We start from the raw sequence: 10,614 nt of genomic DNA, 5'->3' as shown, positions 1-10,614 counted from the left end.
TTCTTTTTGGGAAATGTGTTTTACTTGAGGGCCACACAGACTACATCTTCAGTATTCAATTTTGTTATGGTGTCAAGCTGCAGGAAGTTTGTACTGTGCGATAGTTTTTAAGAAGTTTCTGATCTCAAACTACAAATGGTTGTACATTTACACAGATGTTTGGTTACAATTAAACAGTTCACCTAGAAAAATAGTTTTTGTCTGCATCAGTTCAGCACTCTTGATTTTTTGGAGGACCATTCACTCTGACAATTGAAAAAAGTGGCATAACAGTACTGCTAGCAGTTTTACGATATGGATTATTACAGGCAATCTAGGAGCATGCTTTTGAGCCCAGGGTGACAGAGGCCTGCGATACAAAACGCCTGTATTTAAATTTTATCCCTATCCTCTCACAGCAAACATACCACCGTGACATCAAAGGCAATTATATGCAACATAGCTCAGCAGTATTTTAAGGAAAGTGCAGGCTTAAACTGCTAAATACCCAGTGGCGCATAAAGGGCTTTCAGCATAATTTGTGTTGATGTTCAACAGATCTGCAACAATTCTTCCATGGGCTTCCAACAACACATTTCAACAATACATCAATGGGCTTTAAATTTTGAGACTCACCAATGCTTCAATGGGCTTTCAACATTTACAAACAACATATTTCAACAATACCTCAATGGGCTTTCAATATTGACAAACAATACATCTTCAACAATGCTTCAATGGGCTTTCAACAGTGAAATACACCATAGTTTCAACGATATGCCAATGATCTTTCAAATTCAGAGGCCACAATGATGTTTCGACAAAATGTCGCGGGCCAATTATTAACACTTGTCAACAATTTCCTCAATGATGTTTCAGCAATTCCCCAATGATCTTTCAAGGTTATTTGTTGACGTTGAACAATGATATTTCAATAACCTTTCAAAAATTTTTTTGTAAGGGTGGAAAGAAGACATTGTGGTCCCTGTTTTGAAACAAGGCAAATGTCCTTCCTCAGTGGCAAGCTACCGCCCGATAGCCCTCACAAGTTGCCTTTGTAAGGTATTTGAAGAAATGATTAATCGGTGACTCATTCACTTCCTTGAACTGAGCAAAATGCTTGATCTCTATCAGTGTAGCTTCAGAGAAGGACGCTCCACTACTGATCATCTTGTACGTATTGAAGGAAATATCCGGGACGCATTTGTACACAAACAGTTTTTCTTATCCATATTCCTCGATATGGAGAAAGCGTATGACACAACGTGGCGTTACGGAATCTTAAGAGACTTGTCAGAAATGGGCATCCATGGTAATATGCTAAACCTATTAGAAAGCTATCTGTCCAATCGTACCTTCCGGCTAAAAGTCGGCAATATACTTTCACGTCTTTTTACGCAAGAAACGGGTGTACCCCAAGGAGGCGTGCTCAGCTGCACGTTCTTTATCGTGAAGATGAACACGCTTCGTGCTTCATTATCACCGGCCATCTTTTATTGTGTCTACGTGGACGACATTCAAATAGCTTTCAAATCCTTTAACCTTGTAGTGCGTGAGAGACAGGTACAGCATGGCCTGAACAAAGTGTCAAAGTGGGCAGACAACAATGGATTTAAGATCAATCCTAACAAAAGTTCTTGTGTCCTTTTTACAAGAAAGAGAGGCCTGATCCCAGATCCTTGCTTAGAACTGTGTGGACAGCAGATACTTGCAAACAAAGAGCACAAATTTCTACGTGTTATACTTGACTACAGACTCACTTTCGTCCCACACATTAAACTTCTTAAAGAAGAATGTCTAAAAACAATGAACATAATGAAACTTCTATCCCAGACTAATGGGGTAGTGAGAGGAAGTGTTTAATGAATTTCTACGACAGCCTCATTCAATCACGATTGGACTATGGTGCCGTGATTTATCACTCTGCCGCCCCAAGCGCGCTAAAGATGCTAGACCCAGTCCACCATCTAGGAATCCGACAGGCCACCTGCGCTTTCAGAACAATTCCCGTACAAGGTTTATATGTAGAATCAAATGAGTGGTCACTTCATCTGCAGAGAACATACATCAGCCAAACATATCTTCTGGAAGTCCACTCTAATCCTCAACATCCGTGTTTTAATACTGTTAACGATATGACATATGCTACACTCTTTCGTAATCGTCCCTCCGTAAGACAGCCTTTCTCGCTACGTGTGAGGAAGCTTAGTCATGAAATGCATGTCCCACTCCTCGAGCTTCGCCCAATGCATCCAGCCAAGTGCTACTTCCTTGGGAGTGGCAGCTGATAAAATGCGATATATCTTTCATGCAAGTTACAAAAGACGCTCCAGAGATTGAAATCCAAATGCATTTCCGGGAACTCCAGTACGAACACTCCTGCATGGAGTTCTACAATGACGCATCGAAGTCACACGACGGGGTGTCCTATGCAGCCGTCGGTCCATTATTCTCGGAATCTGATGTACTGCATCCGGAAACTAGTATCGTTACGGCTGAGCCTTACGCACTATTGCCGGCTGTAAAGCATATAAAGAAATAAGTTATACGGACTCCCTTAGTGTTGTGAAGGCCTTGATGTCATTCTGTAACCACAACAATCCGGCAATTATTGAACTCTACTCCGTCCTATGTGTCATGTGATTATATGCTGGGTGCCTGGACATAGGGGCATCGAGGGTAACGCTCTAGCGGACCAGATGGCCACATCAATTTCATTGCATGCTGCTGCTTATCCTACTGCTTCGGTACCTGCCACAGACCTGAAGCCTTTCTTAAGAAGGAAACTGCGAAACCACTGGCAACGTATTTGGGACGCAGAAGCAAATAACAAACTGCACGTGATAAAGCCACAGTTAGGTTCTTGGGCCTCCGTAACAAAATCACGGCGAACAGATGTCCTATTCTGCCGCCTCAGAATAGGACACACATTTGGCACGCATAACGATTTACTCACTGAAAATGATCCTCCAACCTGCGGTAGATGCGGGGAGAGGTTGACCGTCCTCCACGTCCTGCTGGAGTGTCGGGCAGCCGAATCTGAGAAAGAAACAAACATTTTCCCCTAGCACACCGGCAGCACATCCCCCTTCATCCACAAATGTTACTCGGCCCAGAACCACTCTTTGACACCAACGCAGTCCTACGTTTTCTGAAAGATGTGTTGCATGCTGTTAGCCCCACATGTTAGTAACGTCTCCTCTCTTCAGAGGATGCCGCTGTGATAGCTCTTTCTTATAGCACATGCCTCTAGGCCCTTTTGTTTCATGGGCTCTGGCGAGGCAGCAGTGCTCCACGTAATTTTACCATCTCATATAATTTCTATTTTGCATCATTCTTTTACGATGGATTTTAATGCTCATAGAACACGTCTTTTGTCATCGACATAATTTTATTACAGATAGATTTTACGCACTCTAGAGCAACTATTTTTAAGGCCCCTTTACAGCCACGCCACACCAACTTCATAGAACTCATACCTACATTGCAAACTCATCACCGCGGACCTGGCGCTCTTTGGCCATATCTGGCCCTTGCGCCAATAAAAACCATACATTCATTCATTCTTTGGAGTCGCCTAAACGCGACCGCTCGCGTTTTATCGAGTTCACGGGGAATAAATCAGTCATCTACATCTTGTTGTGCTTCAAGTGATTAGAAAACTGTAAACTTTAACCTTTTTTTCTTTTTTCTTACGCGAATTGTGTACTCAAGTGTTGGAAAATGTGTACTACTTTAATTTCATCTGTGACCTCCTTAAAGCCTGCGACGGCCATTTTGCTGCCAATGTACGGGTGGCACGGCCTAGTAAGCAAATGTTTGCCTTTAGCCGTGTCCCCTAAGACAATCTGTTCATTGTCTTAAATAAATCAATAAAGAAAGAAAGAAAGAAATGTTTTGAAACAAAATACCTTATTCATGGTGGCAATCAATTCTAATGACTCTGCTCTGCTCTGCTGTTTGGGTTATAAGGTATTATAAATAAATAAGTACATAAAAAAGACGCAGTTTCTTCTTAAAGGCGAAGCATCGATTGCGATAGCACAATATTAGATATTTAGAAGTAACTATAGTAGTTTTATCGGCCGTGAAAAGTCGTAAACATTCACTTATGAACTTCAGCGCAGGACCACCTGTTTCCTTTTGTCAAATTTTGCTCGTCACGCAAGCGTGTCATTAATGAAACTGACGCTCGGTGTGCAATGTCTTGCAATACGTCGTATGTCTATGCGCTTATGCCTGCTTCATAAGATTTACTACATTATTCTCGTTCTTAAAGATGATGTGTTCCTCCACCCATCCTACATTTCACCTCGCATCGATCACCAAATGAAGGTGGGGTAGCACCATGCAAGTCGACCTCTTATGTTCAACCATTTATACCACGCACTGCCGATGACTCGAACCACCTTCCCGCCTCCATCGGAACCATCTGTGACACCATTAATTTCAAGAAGATTCCATACCAGTTCGTATGTACTCACCACTCCTGCGCAATACCCACTGGCCTTGAGAGTATGTAAATAAATAAACAGATTGTATCAACAAGCATGGTGTCACGCTCGCACAGGCTAACGTAAAATCACCTCACTCGATGACCGCAGACACTCACTGTTCGATCAAGGTCGAGCCACCATCATCGGCTTTTCCTTACGCGCTTTTACTGGCACACAGCGTACCGTGAGCTGCAGTGACGGACTAAAGTTGGACGGAACATCACGGCGACGCCGGCGACGGCAGCGGCAGAAATGCGCCTGGAGTGTTGATATAATTGAACTAATAAATAATAAGTAAACTGCACCTACTACTACTCTCCCACTTCTTTTTACCAACAACGAGGGCAGTGATTAGCGTAACTGCGTGCCCGGCCTAACGCAGTTAAAACGTGTACACGCGCTGTGGTGCAGGCATGTCCAGAGCTTTGTCAACAATGCAAACAAAGCCCGCGACATCGTTCGCTTCGACAATCTGGCCACGTTTGCGGCGAACCTTACCGCCAACATATCGGCGCAAGCTTGGGCCGACGTGCTGTCAGCGGCTCTGGATGTTCGCCTGACCGTGGACGACACGCCAGTAATTGTCATCGGGGCGCCCTTTCTGGCCACCTTTAACCGTATGCTTCTGGAGCTGAACGCTGACTCCTTGCTGCTTTACTTGGGATGGGCTTTTCAGCTGTCCATGGCCCGTGTATTGTCCCGCGAAGGTAAGTCATCGCTGTTCCTGTTTTTATGTGTTTTTTTTTTGTGGCGTGGTCTTGTTTGAGGTGAAGGGTGAAGGGTGTTTGAGGTGAGGCGATGAATCAACCAGCCGCTATGAAGACTCTTCTGAACGCCTTCCCTATTCGCCCTCGTTGATCGAAATAAGAATTGAAGTCGTGTGCAAGATAACTGCGCTTTTAAAGCAGATGAGTGCTCACAAGAAAGCAGTTGTGGCATGTTGAACTTAGAGCAGAGAGTTGTGTAGTACGCTAAATGAAACCTACGCTTCAACTTCAGACAATGATGTATGCAAGTTAAGGCATTTAAAGCGAAGTTGCCTCTATTACTATCTGTCATGTGTATTGTTAACGCTTCTACAGCATATACTTCTTCAGCATGTTTGTCTGCACAAATAAGAAATATAGAAGGATTGAAGAGCGGGCGAGCTTTAACCTGTCCATTATTGGCCAGCGCACATAAACACGAAACACGCGAAAGAATACAGGACAAGCGCTTTTCTAGCAACTGAAAGTTTTTTTTTATTGGAAGAAAAAGGTAATCTAGAGAGTGGTGATGAAATTCATTTGGATGACGTGTAGAAGTCATCTCATATACACGAGCAATCAATGAATGCAGTCTCTTCGCGTGATAGGGAAAGTGAAATCTGGTTTATACAGACGTTCTTGTTCTTGACTATGCTATGTGCATCAGCGATATCACGTGTGTGCTGATCATGGTGTTCAATGGTGATTGAAGCATCCTGAAAAGAAGGCGCGCAGCCGTAATAAGGGCAATTGCTGGCAAGATGCAAAGATGCCCCTCCCTTTAAAGAATTGGCATGTTCGCATAGCCTGATGCTAACACACCGGCCAGTCTGCGCAATGTACACGTCACCACACGCGCAAGGAATCCTATACACCATTCCAGAGCAACAATCAGTGTACTCAATAACATACTTAACAAAGCAGGCGTTATCACTCACTCCTCCGCCAATCTTTACACGCCGATCAATTGCAGAGCAAAGACCACCAAATTTCTTGCCAACGTAGAAAGCAATGTAATGCCATAACGGCCGGCCACTTTCTCTTACTCGTGCGAAATCTAGTGCACATAATGAATTACAACAACTCTTCCGCTCTATGTGACGCAACAGGCTGATTATCTGACGTCGCTATACTTTTAAGCTTCCTTAACAAACTCAAAAGCAGCTACAAGAAAGGAAGCGGGAAAACCGTCTTCCTTAGGTGACCAATCTACTTGCAAAAACTTCCTTCTTCGGCATGAAAACAGGATTTCTAAATCGCCGAGTGCAAACATGATGTTGCAATGCCATTTTTTACTAGTTTCGAACGCGCACATTTGCAGTTTAACAGGGGCTTGCCCAATATTAGGGCGTGCATCCAACTGGCGTGTGCAGACTGAAATCGCAAAGTCGTAGAACTGAAATTATTTTCGGTTAGGAACCTGACACCCATACTGAAGTCCATGGCCCCTTTGCATAAATGATTTGAGAACATATACAATGCTGTGAGTATTGTTATCGCTGTATAGAAAAAGTATGTAATCCTCAGCAAAACACAAAATTCGAGTCGCCAAACCCTCGACATCGCATTCAAGGTCACTGCTTACCTTGCTTACACAGGTACCGCTTAAAAGAGGCGCAAATCTTCCCGTGTTTCGCTTTCGTGTGCGCCGCCCAAGAATGGAAGAAATATAGCAGACCTCTCTCGATGCTGATTTGTTGTTTTAGCCAACGCACATAGCGGCGCCGCTATTTCCTCCGTAGCCATTAAAGCGCTGCTAATAATTATGGTAACGACAATTGGTACGCCCTTTAAAATGAGATGGAGACAAATAGTTCCCTAGCCTGCTTAAAGTAATTAGGATTTCCTACATTTATCGCTATATGGACGTTTACCTATCTGATATCGATCTTTCGCATTTAGAACCGACACTCTATCACTATACCACTATATCACTCTACGTATGTCAATATATATATATATATATATATATATATATATATATATATATATATATATATATATATATATATATATATATATATATATATATATATATGTATGTATCACTATATTGTATGATTGGTGCACATAGGAAGCGCCAACGCGTGGTAAGGTGTGTCTAGACGCCTCTGTAGCTATGGTGCCCTCCCCCTTCCTGCTTTGAATGAACCCGACGATCGTCCGGGCACTGATGACGCCATCAAGGCCGTCAAGAACAATATAGAGGCGAAGTTTGACTAAGGCAGCGGTGGTTAAAAGCTTTCACATTAATCAAGAATTTTGACGAGGCAGGCAATAGCGGCATTTCATGCTCGGCCCCGAGAGCTTGCGGCACTTCCATTCCAGATTTCGCTGCTGAGCTTACGGCGAATCTAGCTGCGATAGCTTCAGCTTCAGTCGCACATTCCATGAGTCAAAGCGTGAAGAAGGATAATAGCAACGTAATTCATGCAAGATAAAAATACTTCAACTAGGCTGTCTTTATTGCTTTATTTCTTCTTCAAATTGCTCAAATACTTATCAAACAAAATATTAAAGGGTTTATCTAAAAACTAAACGTCATACAATAGGTAAAAAATATTGTTGACCAGCTGGTGAAAGTTAACTCCATGGTCGAAAACTGGTGTTCGTTACTTGCCTTGACAACGTAAATGTGTATTCTTGAGATGAACCTCTATGCAGGTAGAAAGCAAAGCCCTGACATAGCATTTAGCGGAGTGCGTTGACGCTGCGTCTGCTTGTCGCTATCATTAAAACCGCCGGGATGGAAGCACACCACTAGCATAAATCGCACATCCATCGCTTGCGTCGCTGCCGTGTCGCCTTTTAAGCTGCGGCACACCCAGCTAGATGCTATGCTCCTTTGTACGCGGAACTTTTGAGAGCGCTGCAATCACGGCACGGGAACGGGCATGTCACGTGGTATTTTTTTTTATTTCGCGAGCATCTGCAGTAAGTGGGAGAATGCTAATACCTTATAGATAGAGAGTTAGAAACTGTTTAATTCGACGTTTTGAAGACCGTTTTATAACTTCTTATTTCGAATTTCGGCCTAACTTCGTTGCTTAAGAAGCATAGTTAATTCATCTTGTCCAATTATGCAATTAGGCAGAACAAAATACATATTGTGACTTACTCCATACAATAATGAAGCGGTATGATCCTTCGAATAGAAGATGAAGAAGTGCAGGAACCTGGGTTCAGCAGAAGAGAAGGACGTTAGAATAAAAGATAGACAAGATGGACGCCAGTTCCACAGCAATAATTTCCGTCTATTGTGTCCTTTAACTAAGAACGCTACGTTATTTTGGCGCAGCTGACAACTGACTCCAACATGTGGTTGACATTTTTCCTTGAGGAGACCTCCGCACAGAAGATCATCTTTTCGAGATACCAAGCTCAAGATGAACCAGCGGTGGAACTACCTCGCGAACTCAATTCGCCAGAACTCGTGAACCTGGTTTTAGAGAAGGCTTCATGGACACTGCTGAACTACGTCGGACGGGTGCTGTGAAAGTGAACTTGCGTCTGGCGATCTTCGACGAATTAGTTCAACCGATGCGTCCAAAGCACTCTGGATCACAGTCGTCGACGGAAGAGTTGAGCCTCGTTTTGAAAGCTCTTCGGCTACAAGAACAGATTTCGCAACAAAACCAACTGGTGGCATCGGTTATAAGCACTCTAAACGCTGAGAAGCCGGTGACTAAATTTGTAGAACCCGATGCGTTCGACGGCATGTCTTCAAGTCCATAAAGTTGGCTTGAATTATATCAATATGCCGCTGGAAAAACAAGTGGCACTCTAATGAGGACAAGATTACTAATATGCGTAGTTACTTAAGAGGTATTGCACGGATGTGGTACGATTTGCACATTATTGAAGAGGCTGGCAACTCTTAGAACCAGTGGAAGGAAAAATTCTTGACGACATTCCGAAGCAACCGAGTGCAAAGATAGGACGCCGCGTTTAATTTCAAATTCAAGCAGCGCTCCTTCGTCGAGTATTTCTTTCAAAAACGCCGCCTTTTAAATCTGACCGAGCCTATGCTTCCTCCTTCTGCCGTAGTAGCAGTAATAATGCACGGACTGCACGCGGAAGTCCTGAAGCAAGTGCAAATACGATCACCTAAAACTATGGATTGGCTCCTGGATTGGCCTTCACGACATACCATCTACTTCAGAAGAAAATATAAGCGATAGCTCAAGCAGTCACTTCAGACGGTCCGGCGCGTATTGGTCAAGCCGTAATCAGTGAGAACCGAGCCGCCTTGCAGGCGGCACAGAGAACTTGGGTTGGCGCGCTCCCAGAGGTCGGGTGAATAACGTCGACAGCGACCCTGTCCCCCTACTTTCGGACGCCCAAGAGTCTCCGACGACAAAAAACTAATAAACAAGGGTGATCAGTCCTTCCCGATGACCAGAACTGAGATTGTTTATTTAACTTGCTCCAGCCTACTTCACATTCCTGTCAAAGTGGCAAACAGACATATGATGGCTTTGGTTGACAGCGGTGCTTCTGTGTCTATAATGAATACCAAGCTGGTAGATGCAAGTCACCTGCATAGTGGAAGAGTACTACAGGTGCAAGGTTACGATGGAAAAGTGACAATGCATAATCAGTGGGCCTCAGTAAACATCGAGTTCCAAGGTAATGAAATAGAGAGTGAAGTAGTGGTGATAGAGGGGGTGACGTACGACTTTCTGCCATCCAGACCAGATATGAAGAAACTAAATATCAACGTATACTGGGACGATGCGGTTTTAGTAGAAGGACTCTCAAAGGAAGAGACACAGCAGGATAGAAAAGATAAACTGCGAGCTGTCAAGTGCGCGGAGGATATTGCAACGACCTATCCTAAACTGGTATGCATAGGAAGCTATCCACAGGCGATGACGTCACACAAGGTGCCTTTCGAACTAACTGACAAGGCCGTCATCCGAAACTCACCTTATACCATGTCAAGAGAGCGCAAGATATGGTTGAAGAAATAATTGCAGGAGATGCTAGACGCCGATATAATCCGGCCTTCGGTGTCCCTCTTCGCCTCTCCCATAACTATTGCCCCGAAGGAAGATGGAACTTTCAGACTGTGCACAGATTACAGGGTTCTCAATCGCCAGACATAACTTATACCATTTCCCATGCCGATGATAGACACAATTATAGATGAGACAGGTGGTTGCCGAAGTTTTTTATGTATTGACTTGTGCAAAGGTTTCTGGCAGATCCTGCTAACCGAAGAAACAAAAATGTACACTGCGTTTATCACGCTCTTCGACCTGTGCGAGTACAACCGGCTTCCTTTCGGCTGGAAAAACTCGCCAGCATGGTTCTAGAAGATTATGAACGAAGTCCTGAAGCCTTTCCTAGGTGTCTTTTGTAACGTGTACATAGACGATATTATCGTCTTC

General features: G+C 43.7%; 1 long non-coding RNA gene across 1 annotated transcript in view; it reads right to left on the bottom strand.

Annotated features, from left to right (window-relative positions):
* Positions 1 to 2,935: 2,935 nt before the first annotated feature.
* The window catches only part of LOC129381734 (uncharacterized), a 130,012-nt gene continuing 122,333 nt past the window's right edge, over positions 2,936 to 10,614 (bottom strand). The window contains exon 3 of the long non-coding RNA XR_008609856.2: positions 2,936 to 3,018. This is a non-coding gene — a long non-coding RNA (uncharacterized lncRNA). The remainder of the gene's footprint in view (positions 3,019 to 10,614) is intronic.

This window comes from Dermacentor andersoni, chromosome 11 (genome assembly GCF_023375885.2).
Source record: "Dermacentor andersoni chromosome 11, qqDerAnde1_hic_scaffold, whole genome shotgun sequence".
Classification (NCBI taxonomy): Eukaryota; Metazoa; Arthropoda; class Arachnida; order Ixodida; family Ixodidae; genus Dermacentor; species Dermacentor andersoni.
Note: the sequence above shows the minus strand (reverse complement) of the source record. Positions and strands in the feature narration are given on the sequence as shown.